We start from the raw sequence: 13032 nt of genomic DNA on the forward strand, positions 1-13032 counted from the left end.
CTTTGAGATGACATTATTATTTCAAAAGGAAGTCAAAGAAAAGCTTGGTGGTTTTATTGAAATTTTCATTCCCATTCTTTACATAACCCTATAAATTTTTATATTATTTATAATAAAACATATGATATACTTTCTTTTCTAGACATGTTATTCAATCTGATGTCAGAAAGCTTCAGTAGGGCTTAATTTCTGGAGTCAAAGCTTATGGGAAATGCTAGCAATTTCCAGTGACCTGATAATACCAAAAAAAAAGAGAAAAAAAACCAACATAAATGTGTGTCTTGGAGGTAAGTGAATGCTAGTGTAGGCCTTGTAAGTTAAAAGCAACATTTTATAATCTCGGCAAGATGTAATGGGTAGTCAAAGTAATGAAGCTAACCCAGGCGTAATGATTAATCTCTGTGTGAGTCACGACCCCGGCAGCTGCATTCTAAATGAACTGTAATCTATATAATGCACTCTCAGGAAGACCAGACAACAAGAAGTTGCATTAGTCCATAGTGCAGATGGCCAGACTGCATGTAGAAGTATATGCAGTTCTGGCCTAAAAGAGGAGAAGTCTAAATTGAGCAATATTCATAAAAGGGGCAGTGAAATATCATGGATATTTACTGGCTCCAGTTTATCAAAACAGGGTGGCATTAACCCTTACCTGCTTTGGGTAACTAGCTATAAGCTGGGATATTTAATAAAGGCTCCATGGGAGAGGTAAAACTGATCAGAACCTTGTAAGATGGGTTAGGAGGAGAAAGACCATTCCAGGTGAAAGATATAACATGAAAAAGCTCTAGTGATAGGCATTCACAAGGTGTTTTTCAAGCAAAGTCACCATCCCTGACCAGTGGAAGACTAGAACCAATGTTGTGAATGGTGAATAATAAAAATGTAAAGTTTATCCCACAAGTAAAACATTTTGACAATCCTATTTTATAAAGGCTGGCAAAGCCTGTTGTAACTAACCAGTGGTGTGATGGTTGGCATTATCTTTTGGAAGGGACTGGGTGTTGGCACTAAGCCCCACCATTTTGGCAGAGAGTTTTCAGGACACACAGATGGATAATCTGGAGAGTGGCTCAGAAAACTTACAAGAGGGGAAATTTTTCAGATGGAAAATGCAATGGACTATAAATGCATAAAATCTGCTTTGTGAAAAGGCTGAGAATTTGCATGGTGTCATGGGATGGGCACACACTTAATGACAAGAGCCATGGAAGTTAGTACTGGTGCTGCCAATACCTGGCTATGGGACCCACTTCTCTGGGCTGTAGTTGTCTGTAAAAGGAGGACTTTGGGCCAGATAATCCCTGTGAACTGACCTTTGAACAAAATCTACACATGAAACTTTATCTCAAAGATTTTACTAACTGATCCTGTGTCTTTGTTGTTGGTCAGAGGCAAACAGTCTAACAAACACACAGGAGAAATGCTCTCATTGCCTATACACATTTATACATTTTCCTTTTCTAAGTACATATAACTGCAAAAATAACACACAGCGTCAACATGCAAGGCTCACAGCCCGCTTGGGAAGTTGCATACGGTGGTAGTAACCAAGAACTGTATAAGTATTGACTCAGTCCTTCCCATCTTACAGATGAAAAAGCTGAGACGCAGAGAGATTATATAATTTGCCTAAAATTGCATAGTTAATTAAGAGCAGAGCTGGGTTTAGAAGGTGGGCAGCGGGCTCTGAGTTCTGCAGTCTTATACCCTCCTGCAGATACTACCTCTCTAAACAGAAGTTGGCCATTGTAACCTGATATGAATAACATACATGGTGGAGCTGTGCTTAGGCAAGAATGATAACCCAGAGATAAGGTCTTGGATGAGGCTTTCTATTCAAAGAAACTGGTGGTGAAGGCCTTGGTCACAATGAGTATCTGTAGCCGCTGTTATAAGGTTCTCTCTAGAAGCTGTTCGAGGCCATATAACCTTGATAGAAATGTGCTTGCATATGAGGGGCCTGACTTTCATTAGAACCATATTGCCTCCAGGCCCACTAGTCTATACGATTTTCCCCTTTGGCCCCTCCGACTATTAACGACCAATGTCAACAAACACACTCTATCTCTTCATTTCCCACCTTCATCCCCTCCTTCAATATCTGCCCCAGGAAAGCTTTGGAAGAGAAATGAACAAGTATATAGAGCTAGTCTGCCTACTAAAATCAAACCTAACACATCTGGGTTTTGATTTCTTTGAAAAGCCAAGAACTCTTTGGTTTCCTGCACATTTCACCTTGAAGATCCAGGAAAGAAGAATCATGAGTGACTGGTCATGGATCACAATCTCAGCCAAGGACTCCTCCCAAAAATATTAATTCATTCTCTCTAATGCCTGCTCGACACTCTAAATTCATTCCTAAAACACGTCAGCTGTTCCTCAAGCTGATTGAGGTATGTGTCATTAGAGACTCAGTTAAAAGCCCCAAGTACTTCTCACTCTGACCAGGGTGTCAGAGGTAAAAAGTCCATGCGGGTTTTATAGCTGATCCAGCCAAGCCTCTCCACACCCGGCACACCCTCCAGATGGCAAGTTGTCTGCATTTAAGTCACTGTTAGGAGATGTTCAAATGCTTATTGCAAAGATGACATACTTTCCTTGCAGCTCATTTTACTAAATTAAAAACATTAAACATAAGTGTCTCTTGAGGTGCTTTTTTTCCCCTTCAAAAATTATTTCTCTGAATTAAAATGTGTTTATACAATTTCAGATCAGAATTAAGCAATCCCTTCTTTTTTCACCTGCCAGTGGATGTCTGAGTGCACAGACAGCCTTTCTGAGAGCAGGAGGTCCCCAGGGTTACTAGTGTAATTCTTTTTACTCTGGGGTGCTCAAGCACAGAATTGCCTACAATCAATTTGCTTTCACATTCTGGCATTAAACTCACTGTATATAAAAGTATCACAAGTATTTTCAATATAAGTCTAAGTAGCAGTGATTTAAAAGGCTTTTTATTGTAATGAAAAAAATTACAAGGCGCAGTAAAAGCTGCACGGCCTATTTGACTGAATCCAATCAAACACGTGTAAGAATCCCCATAACCTCAAAATGGGTAAAAATGACTTAAAAATTAAGAAGGACAATTGATAGGAGTCATTTTCATGTCTGACAGATGAAGCAATTGTGCCTGAGCAATATTTTGATCTCTGGTTTCTAAAAATATAGGGTAAATTATAATTTAACTTAGTGCTATGGGGATACAGGTTCTTTTTAAAAGATATAGCTATAAAAAAAATAAAAAATAAATAAAAGATATAGCTATAGATATAAAAATATAGGTACTTACATAGCATAATCTCATAAGTATACAGCTGCTTTTTAAAGGCTAACCCAAAAGATTTCCAATAAGATATATATCCTTAGTTACCATGAATACTCTTGATGCCTATCATTGATGTTTAGACAGCAAGAAGCATGACTTAGGCACCTACAGCCATTGCTATTCAAAATTACCACCATTAAAAATCCAGTACACACAAAACCCTTGAACCAGGACAAAAGTATAATATAAATATACAAATATTTATATAACCGTCACACAATTCCTGACACATAGGAGGCCCTCGGTAAATACTTGTTGAATGAACGAAAAAATGAATCATGAGTAAATAACATATCCAGAGGCAATCTGCTTTTCTATACTATTTTGATAAAATAGTATACTATTTTGATAAAATATTTTGATAAAAATATTCATTTTTATTTTCGCCTTTAAGAAAAATGAGTAAAGCAAGTCAAAAAATTGAGTTCCAAACTGTGGCTTGGTGGCTGTTTGATATTTTTAGCCATTCTGAATGCCAAAACCATCTCTTCTGACTTAGTCCTCAACCTTTGGTTCAGAGCCCTCCTTATGCAAAGACAAAGTCCCCTTCCACCACCCCCAACGGCATGCTACTGATTCCCACAAGAGCTGTCAGAAGCAGTACTGAATTTGTTATTTTGTTCACTAAAGAGGTGGAAGAGGGATCCCTGGATGGCTTAGTCAGTTGGGGGTCTGCCTTTGGCTCAGGTCTTGATCTCGGGGTCCTCGGATCGAGACCCACATTGGCTCTCAGCCCAGCAGGGAGTCTGTTTCTCCCTCTCCCTCCGTGTGCTCTCTCTCCCTCAAATAAATAAATAAAATCTTCAAAAAAAAAAAAAAGAGGTGGAAGAAATAGAATTACCAGATAAATTATAGGAAGCCCAATTAAATTGGATTTTGATAAACCGTGAATAATATTTTAGTATAAGTATGCCCCAAATACTGCATGAGACATACTTACAGTAAAAATTATTCACGGTTTATCTGAAACTCTAGTTTCACTGGGTACCATGTATTTTTATTGGCTGGACCTGGCAACACCAGAAGGAAAGCAAATGTTCTGACTGAAGACCAAGTGTTCCTATGTATGCAGACTCTAGTAGAGTAAGTGAACCTTTGAGTAGGAAACAAGAGCAGAATTATCTTAATGCATTATTCAGGACTAGCCAACTTTTCATAGTTCCCTAAAATGATATTTTTAAAGAGGCCTGATCTTACAGTCATGCTGCACATTGACCGCTTACAAAGGCAATGAGAGAATTACATGTAGACAAAGAAACAGTATGGAAAGTAAAGAAAGCAAAGACTGGGGAGGTGTCAAGAGGCAGGATAAACATTTTTGACATTAACAGTCCCTTTTTAGAAGATACTGGTATGGATATATGTTTCCATAGACATCTACTCAGATCAAAGATAAGAATGACTCCTTTAAAAATTCTTGAATTTTGATAAAACGTCAACCGTGTTTTTACACCGTGAAAGAAATCTAGCGCTTATGAAAGGTGGCAGATTGATTGATTGAATAATTATTAATATTTATTACATACCAGCAAGAAGCTAGAGGCTATTTGAACACACAGGCCAGGTCTCTCTAGCCTCGGGAGGGAGTGGCCTGACTTGGATCAGTGGGTGACAAGGTCCTAAAGGGCAAGATGACATATGTTGTTGCTGAGCGGTGGGTTGAGATATTTGTTTAAATGAGATCTGACAATCCATAAGAGATAGAGGGAGAGTTCTTAAAATCTACAGTGCTCATGATCTAAAAACTGAAATTTGGCCTTTTACTCCTATTTCAAGGATCCTTTTGCTTCTAACCATCAAGCAAAGCCCTGACAAGAAGAGTTCGCTGCCGCGGATGCCGTTTCAGGCCTGGCCACGGTGGTGAAAGGGCTCCCTGATGATACACACACTCGAGCTCCATCAGGGCCTCGGAGTCCTCTTCCAATGAAGTGCCAGACTGTGAAAGCAGGACTTTCAGAGCCTACTTAAGGGAGAACAGGGAACATTTTCAACCAGATCTATTATAACTACAATCAAAGGGAGATGGGAAGGTAATACTTCTAGAACCAACACAGGTCAGACCTGTGCTGGGTGTTTTATATGTATGTGATTTTATTTTCACGATTCTCATAGTAACAGTGTACGACTGGCCTTATTTTTCTCATTTACCTCTGATAATCTGCTGACCCTAATAGAATTGAACCAGCTACCCAAGGTCACAGGCCCAAATATTGGTGATTCTGGTGACTGTCTTACTGACATGGAAACATAATCCTTCTAAAAATCTGGAACAATCTTCTTCACTGTTGGATAAAGTATCAGAATCTTCAACTAGTCAAAGAAAAGGCTAAGTAAATAAATAAAAAGGAAAGACAAACAATATAAATGAATATTTCTCCTTTCAATAATGATATTTTCTTAGGTAAATGGTGATTCCAAGCCAAAAAAAAAAAAAAAAAGTTGCTTACTATTGCTTACTATCATTAAACTCTGTTAGCTTATTTTTAGTGTATGACATTTTCCAACATAAATTATGAGAAACATGAAAATTAAAATGTTATTATTATTTAACACCAAATTAAAAGAAAAAAGTCTTTCTCTGGGGAAAAAAAAAATTCCCAATGCTGTTAACTTTAATTTCAACTCCTAAAAGTTACTACTAAATAAAAAGAAACTATAAAATACAAACTTTAAGCCATAGCACAAAGTAAACTTCAAATCAGATAGTCGTGGGCTGTGAAGCTTAGCTCCCAGATATGCATACCCTGTATTAGAATCACAACCTCACTTCTTACCAATTGTGTGATCTTTGGCAAATTACTAAGCACTTCTATGCCTCAGTTTCCTCGTCTATAAATATAGTAATAGAATCTACCTGACAGGATTGTCATAGAGACTAAATAAGATATTGTATGTAACCTGCTCAGCGTGTAACAAGCAGCCATAAATACATGCTCCTATTTTTTATGCCATTAAAATATTTTCTTAAAAATGGACTGCACTTGTCTCTGTATTTTTCGAAGGCAAAACAACTGGACATCAAAACCGCCAAAAGTGTTTTCCAAATTGATATCAAAGTGTTCCTGGCAAGAGCCGCCTCTTAAATAACTTACTTTCCTAAATTGAAGCCCAGAATTCAAAATCCCAGGCTGAGCCCACTTTTACCGCTCTGGTAAGATGCTGTACACAAAAGAAATTAAAATGTGGCTTGCAGATAGCTGGATCCAGAAAGGAATCCTCAGACCCTTTGTCACCTTAAAGCTCCCACAGCCACACGGCTGAGTTTAATCCACACTCAGGATTCATCAATGTTATTCTGAAATGGGACCTTTAAGCATAGTGTGTGTGTGTGTGTGTGTGTGTGTGTGTGTTCTCAGGAAGAATGACAACAATCTGGAGAGGTAAACATGATGCCTAAAATCCGGTGCATCAACACTCTGTTGTGGTTGGATGAGTTGTGTGGTGGCCCTAAAGGCAGGTGCTGCTGTCACCTGGTACAGCCCCTAGTGATCCCACTGAGCAGTGCAAGGCCCAGGCACGCTGCATTCTTATTCCTCCTAAAGAAATTTACAGACTATTTTCTCACCCTTCCCCCTGAGCTAGGATATTGAGGTTAAAATGTACCTACTGAGTAGGTAATGTATTTGGTATTAAGGATCCATCATATGCGTATGTCTTCTGAGCATAATGGTTCCTTTGGAGCTATTATAGATATGCTGTGAATAGATATTAGGAATAATACACAGAGTGGCTGAAGGAGGTCCCATATTAACTACTGTCAGACTTTTAACATTATTTGAAACTAGGCTTTTTTTTAAAAAATTCCTGGGGTTTAATACCTCTATACTTTGTAAACTGAGTGCTTTTCAAAGAAAGCTCCAAATTCCTACAGAGCTGTCTTTAGGTGAGCTTTGATCTTTGCAGCGCGCCTATCTTGTGTTTCTGTAATTGCTCTGGTTTAACAAGGCTCCTTAGCACGTGAAAGGGGAAAATCCTTTTATTAAGGCTATAAACCGAACTGACCACAGTGATGGAATGTGCGGCTTGGGGGTAGCCCTTGGCTCCCCAGAAAAGACAAAAAATGGGAAACTGGGGAAGTCTTCATGTTAAAACAAAATGAAATATTTATTAAACATGGTTCTGGTGTCCCAGGTGGTAAAAGGCTGCCCTGTGGTCCGCTGAAAGGTTTGATCTTTGTTAAGTATTGTGAATGCTGATTTCAATAATGGGGTGAAAGCTGAGGAAGTTATGGCTGAAATTTTGGCTAAAGATGACAGCTCCAGGTTTCAAGTTGCACAAAGCAGTCTGAGGGATTAAACCAACAAAGCCTGCTCAAAAGTATTGAGTTTCCAAAAGTGTAATCTTCCTATCTGTGATTCACACTCCTAGGATGGGGAGGATTCCTCATTTACTTTGACTTTGCCATATTAATCTTACTTTACAAATACATGCGGTGATTTATATCATGTTTAATTAACTGATTGAGGGCTCCAGTGGTAAAAATGGCATCGCATTAAGCTCTGTCCGTATGGCAAATTCGAATCACATCTTTAGCCTTGCAAGAACAAAATATCCCGAGAGTCACTGATGACAGGATGTAGGAATTGAAATCAGGTCCCTCCTGTTGTTTGAGAATCCAGGGAGGGTGCCTGCCATATGCCCGTCACTTCCAGGGGGGGAAATGACAGGATAAAAGAAAGGAAGGCTATAGTTCTTCCAATATGTTCAAATCTCAGATGAAAATGATTGTGCAGCAGTGCTGTACAGAGGCCAAAATTCACATGAAAGTGCATATCCCAAACTTTGCAGAGAGCTTAATGAGAGGGTTTTGTGCTGTTTTGATTTGTGTTTTTTTGTTTTGTTTTATTTTTTTCTGAAATGGCTGCCCAGGGTTTTTGAGAACAGATAGATGAAAATGTTGTGGTTTGGAGTCAAATACAATAAGCAGGGAAATAAAAAAAAATAAAATAAAAAAAAGGGAATTCTTATCTAATAAAATCTATGTGCACTGTGATTCAGTAAAAAGCAGATTAGGTTTGACTGCTGAAAACCACACATTGGGATACCAGTTTCAAAGTTAGCATTTTTTGGAAGTGGAAGTTGTCTAATTTTTCTCCTCAAAAATCTGTGGTGATTATTTATGACATCTAAAGAAAAAAAAATGTAAATTAAGTACTGATTTCCTCCAAATAATTTCTTTGAAATTTTAAAATTCATTTCAAGTTATCTTAGTAAGACAGCCTAATATGAGTCTGAAAAGGGGCCAAAAAATCAGTTTTACTCCTGAACATGATGATTCACATTTTTTGTCCATTCTCTTTTAGTGTTTTATTATTTGCATATTAAAACTATTATAATCATTTTATACCTTAATCTTATAAACTGAATTTTTTTTCATTTGATGTTTTACTACACATTTCCCCTGCTGCTATGCATCCGTAATTTTTATTGGCTACATAATATTTCAGCAAATCAATGCTATTGTATTTCTGACCCTGATTCTATCGTTAGATATTAAAATTAATGTTATTAGAAATAACATTAGAAAGACAATTTTATACATATGGCTCTTTTTTTACATTTTGAATGATTTCCTTATGATAGTTTCCCTGTCTCTCTATAGGTAGGTTCCCTACCTATACATTTCTTTAAATAACATATAAGAGATTTTTCTTCCAAGGGAAAGTGGAAAGTAAAACATTTTGTGAGGTGTCACTATATAGAAATCTTTCATCTATGTGGAATCAAAAAAGAAAGAAGGAAAGAAAAGAAAGAAAGAAAGAAAGAAAGAAAGAAAGAAAGAAAGAAAGAAAAGAAAGAAAGAAGAAAGAAAGAAGAAAGAAAGAAGAAAGAAAGAAAGAAAGAAAGAAAGAAAGAAAGAAAGAAAGAAAAGAAAGAAAGAAAGAAGAAAGAGAAAGAGAGAAAGAGAGGAGAAAGAGAGAAAGGAAAGAAAGAAATTCAAACTCATAGAAACAGAGAACAAAATGTGTTTGCTAGAGGCCAGGGGAAGGGAAGAATAAGGAGAGGTCAGTAAAAAGGTACAAACTTTCAGCTATAAGATGAATAATGTCTGGCAATCTAACATAAAATATCAAGACTACAGTTGTTGACACTGTCTTGTATAATTAAGATTTGCTAAGAAAGTAGAACATAAATGTTCTCACAAAAGGAAGGAAGGAAGGAAGGAAGGAAGGAAGGAAGGAAGGAAGGAAGGAAGGAATAAGTGAAGTGATGGGTGTGTTAGTTGACTAGAAGGGGCAAGTCCTTTGCAACAAATAAGTATATCAAGTCGTCCTGATACACACTCAAGTATCTTACAACTACATTTGTCAGTTATACTTCGACAGAGCTGAAATTTAAAAAGAAGAGGAAGACAAAGAAGGAGGAGGATGACGAGGAGAAATAATGAAGATCTTACCTGACGGTAGCACGCGATCCAGGGGTGACGGCTTCCTTCCTGTAGCAAAGTACTGGTAACGTTCAAGTACTTCATGCCCATGTTGTGTCCTCCCCTGCTCTGTAAAAGAAGGGTACAATAACAATGAAGCAAAATCAGAATTTCCTACTTTGTTTTACTCCTCATTTGTCATTTCTCTCCAGAAATAAAAGTGTCCCTTTAAGCATAATTAAAGTTTTGAAAATTTATACGTTTCCTAGGGAGGACTGCAAATAGACTCTCAGACCAAGACACAGTTCACTTTTTTCAAATGACCCTTAGTTTAGTCATTTACCTGAAGTGTGGTCCTAATAATTAATAATCCTAGATGTTTCCATGGCATTAATTCAGAAGATGATGGATTGGGTAAGTTAGGCAATATATTTTAACTAAAACCACTTTGGATTTTGACAAGGAATTCAAACTTTTCGACTGTGGTCTGTAACTGCACAGCCAGCTTGTAAAAAGAATAATCACCTCAACTTTTTCAACTTCCTGAAATCACTCAAAATAGAGTAGTTCAAGATTGTTTCATTTGGAAGTAATAAGTTTCAAAACACAGTGTGCTGTAGTACATTTTAATTATTGGTTTCAATTCCCCATGCTCTAGATTTTCTTAACCATGCCCTCAGGTATTTGGTTCCAAAATATGAATAAACCCCCAAGTTTTATTTACAGCCTTTTATCAAAAAGCTATCTGATTTATTTAATTGGTCTACGACTTCAAGAAACACCCTCAAATTCAATTCAAGTCTGTATTAGGATTCAAGTGACACATCTTTTTTAACAATTTGGAGGCCAGAAGTGCAGTTCTTTTTGGATGGTTTGTTCCAGTTGATATTATTATTGGTCAGATAATATAACCCCTTCTGTTTCCCAAGTTGTTTTTTTTTTTTCCTTTCGATGAAAGCTATCTCTTTTGTGCAGTTTAAAAACAAAACATAAACATTCCCTATGAGGCATTGGAAAGAGGCAATTAATGTGAATTTGATAAAACATAATGTAGTGGACTGACAGTAAAAAGGCTATGCTTATTTGATTGTTGACTAGTTTTGTCTTTAAATAATGGTCTTCTTTTGGCATTTAATGTATATTTGTTCGCAATAAACATAATTTATGAATATTTTAACACATGTGTACTCAGTGGGGTGGATTATCATACTGATATAAATAGAATTAATGAGCAGTCAACCTGCCACATGTCATGACATATGACAGGGCAGCTAGAGCACAGAAATAATTCTTATAGTTTCATAATAAGGCTTTTTTTCTTAGTTCGACTTTTTAGAACTACTAGCAATCTTTATTTTTTCCTTTATTTTGGAAGATGTTTCATCAACTGGGAAACACGATTCAGATTTTACGGCCAGAGTCTACTTTTTAACATTCAGAAAACTATCTTCTTGCCCTCTTTAAGGCAGAATAGATGCATTCGAACAAATTAACCCTAGCCAGCCAAATTTCAGAGAATAGATCACAGATTGACAATCATTTTTGCCTAATTCAACTTAAAAAAAAAGTCCACATATTCTTTTCTTCTTATTTTATTTTGTAGCAAAAGTACGATCATGCTCAACTGCTGGTACTATAACAAAAACTTGCTAAACGCTTCTAAATTCTGAAACAAATCTGATGGGCATACCGCCTGGATAAAATTATCCTGAAGAAAACATCTTCCTAGCCAGTTATTTGCTCTCCTTCCTCACAAAGCAACAATCTGTTAAGCGTGCCTAATAAGATTTTTTTTTTTTTAAGGAATAAACCCAGTGGTTTAAAGCCACCTCTTCAAACAGTAAGTATGGGGGTGAACATGGGCATGCAAAATCCTCCGTTTAACCATACCTCATTTGACAAAGAATTATTTTCATGAAGAGGCAAATTGAAATTTAAGATTAACCTTTATTTTCGTTTATTATTTTTATAGCTTGATTATGGCTAAAAATGGGAAAAATTAAGTCAGCACGTGAACTGCATTGTCTGGATGGTCTGCAGGAGGAAAGCCTTGGCAAAGATATTAAGCCATGACTCTTTAGAGACACAGATGGCAGGGTTACAGCCTTTATTCCTCTTATCTTTTATTTTCAAAGGGAATATTCAAAGCTTTTTGCCACCACCAACCCTCCACTCTTACCTTCACATTTAAAACCACTGACTTCCAAAACTAAAACTCTGTCCTAAAACTGGCAAGCCCTGGGATACTTTCGGGAAATGACTGAACGTGACACCAGGCTCCTGGTCATCTGTCAGAGGAGGGGACTGCGCGGTATGGGGCTGGGGGCTCATAAACTTCCCCGTAGTGACTCCCTTGGGGGAAATCCAGCTCTTTCACCGGCAAAGAAAATGGGCACCACCTAGTGCTTTTTTGATGCAAAGGCTGTTTGTGCTGGAGTGGATGAGAGTGGGCAAGCACAGGGTGGCCGACCTTTCAAAGGAAAAAAGAAAGGAATGAGTTGGCTTCAACCTCTATGTCAGGAAAGGAAAGGAAAGGAAAGGAAAGGAAAGGAAAGGAAAGGAAAGGAAAGGAAAGGAAAGGAAAGGAAAGGAAAGGAAAAAGGAAAGGAAGTGACAATTTTAAGACAAATGAATTCATTGCTTCCAAATTAGGGATGTCCTTAGAGCCATTTTCTTTCTTCCTTTTTTTTTACCCCCCCAAAAAACAATTGTTGGTCTGTTCAAGAGAAATAACATATTTACAATACTAAGATGCTAATTTTCCCATATCATTTTTGTCTTTTCATTTCTCCTGCTGGTAACTTGTAAGAATCTCTAAGAATTTTCATTTCACCCTAAGCCATAAGGCAGAGCAAGCCATCCTCTCACCCAAATCCATCCTAACAAGGAGCCTGTCTGGAATTCCCGTAACACAACAAATAGCTTTTATGAAAAATGGTTTGTAACACAAAATCTTTTGCAATGCAATAAGATCAAGTTAACCCTCATGCCTCTAGGAAAAAGCCTAGGAAGTTTTATCTGATTGGCAAAATGGACTCAGATATGAGTTCAAGGATTGAGTACACTTTGATGAAATTTCACAGCAAGGAAGTCTGATTATCTGAATGACTGCTTAAGCCCTTTAAAAAATAACTCAGGGAGCATTGTATTTTTTGTTATTGTTGTTGTTGTTGTTAGGAAAACAGATGGTCCTGTAGGGAATAGTAGGTCTCCCATATAATAATAGCTATTCCATACTGTTTGCGTTTTCTACAACACCTTGCTTACCACTATTGCTTTAAAAGAAAAATGTTGATTTCTCTACTGCTAAAGGTGAATTGTTCTGCAAAAGAAAAAAAAA

The sequence above is a fragment of the Canis lupus genome, chromosome 11 (assembly GCF_048164855.1).
Source record: "Canis lupus baileyi chromosome 11, mCanLup2.hap1, whole genome shotgun sequence".
NCBI lineage: Eukaryota > Metazoa > Chordata > Mammalia > Carnivora > Canidae > Canis > Canis lupus.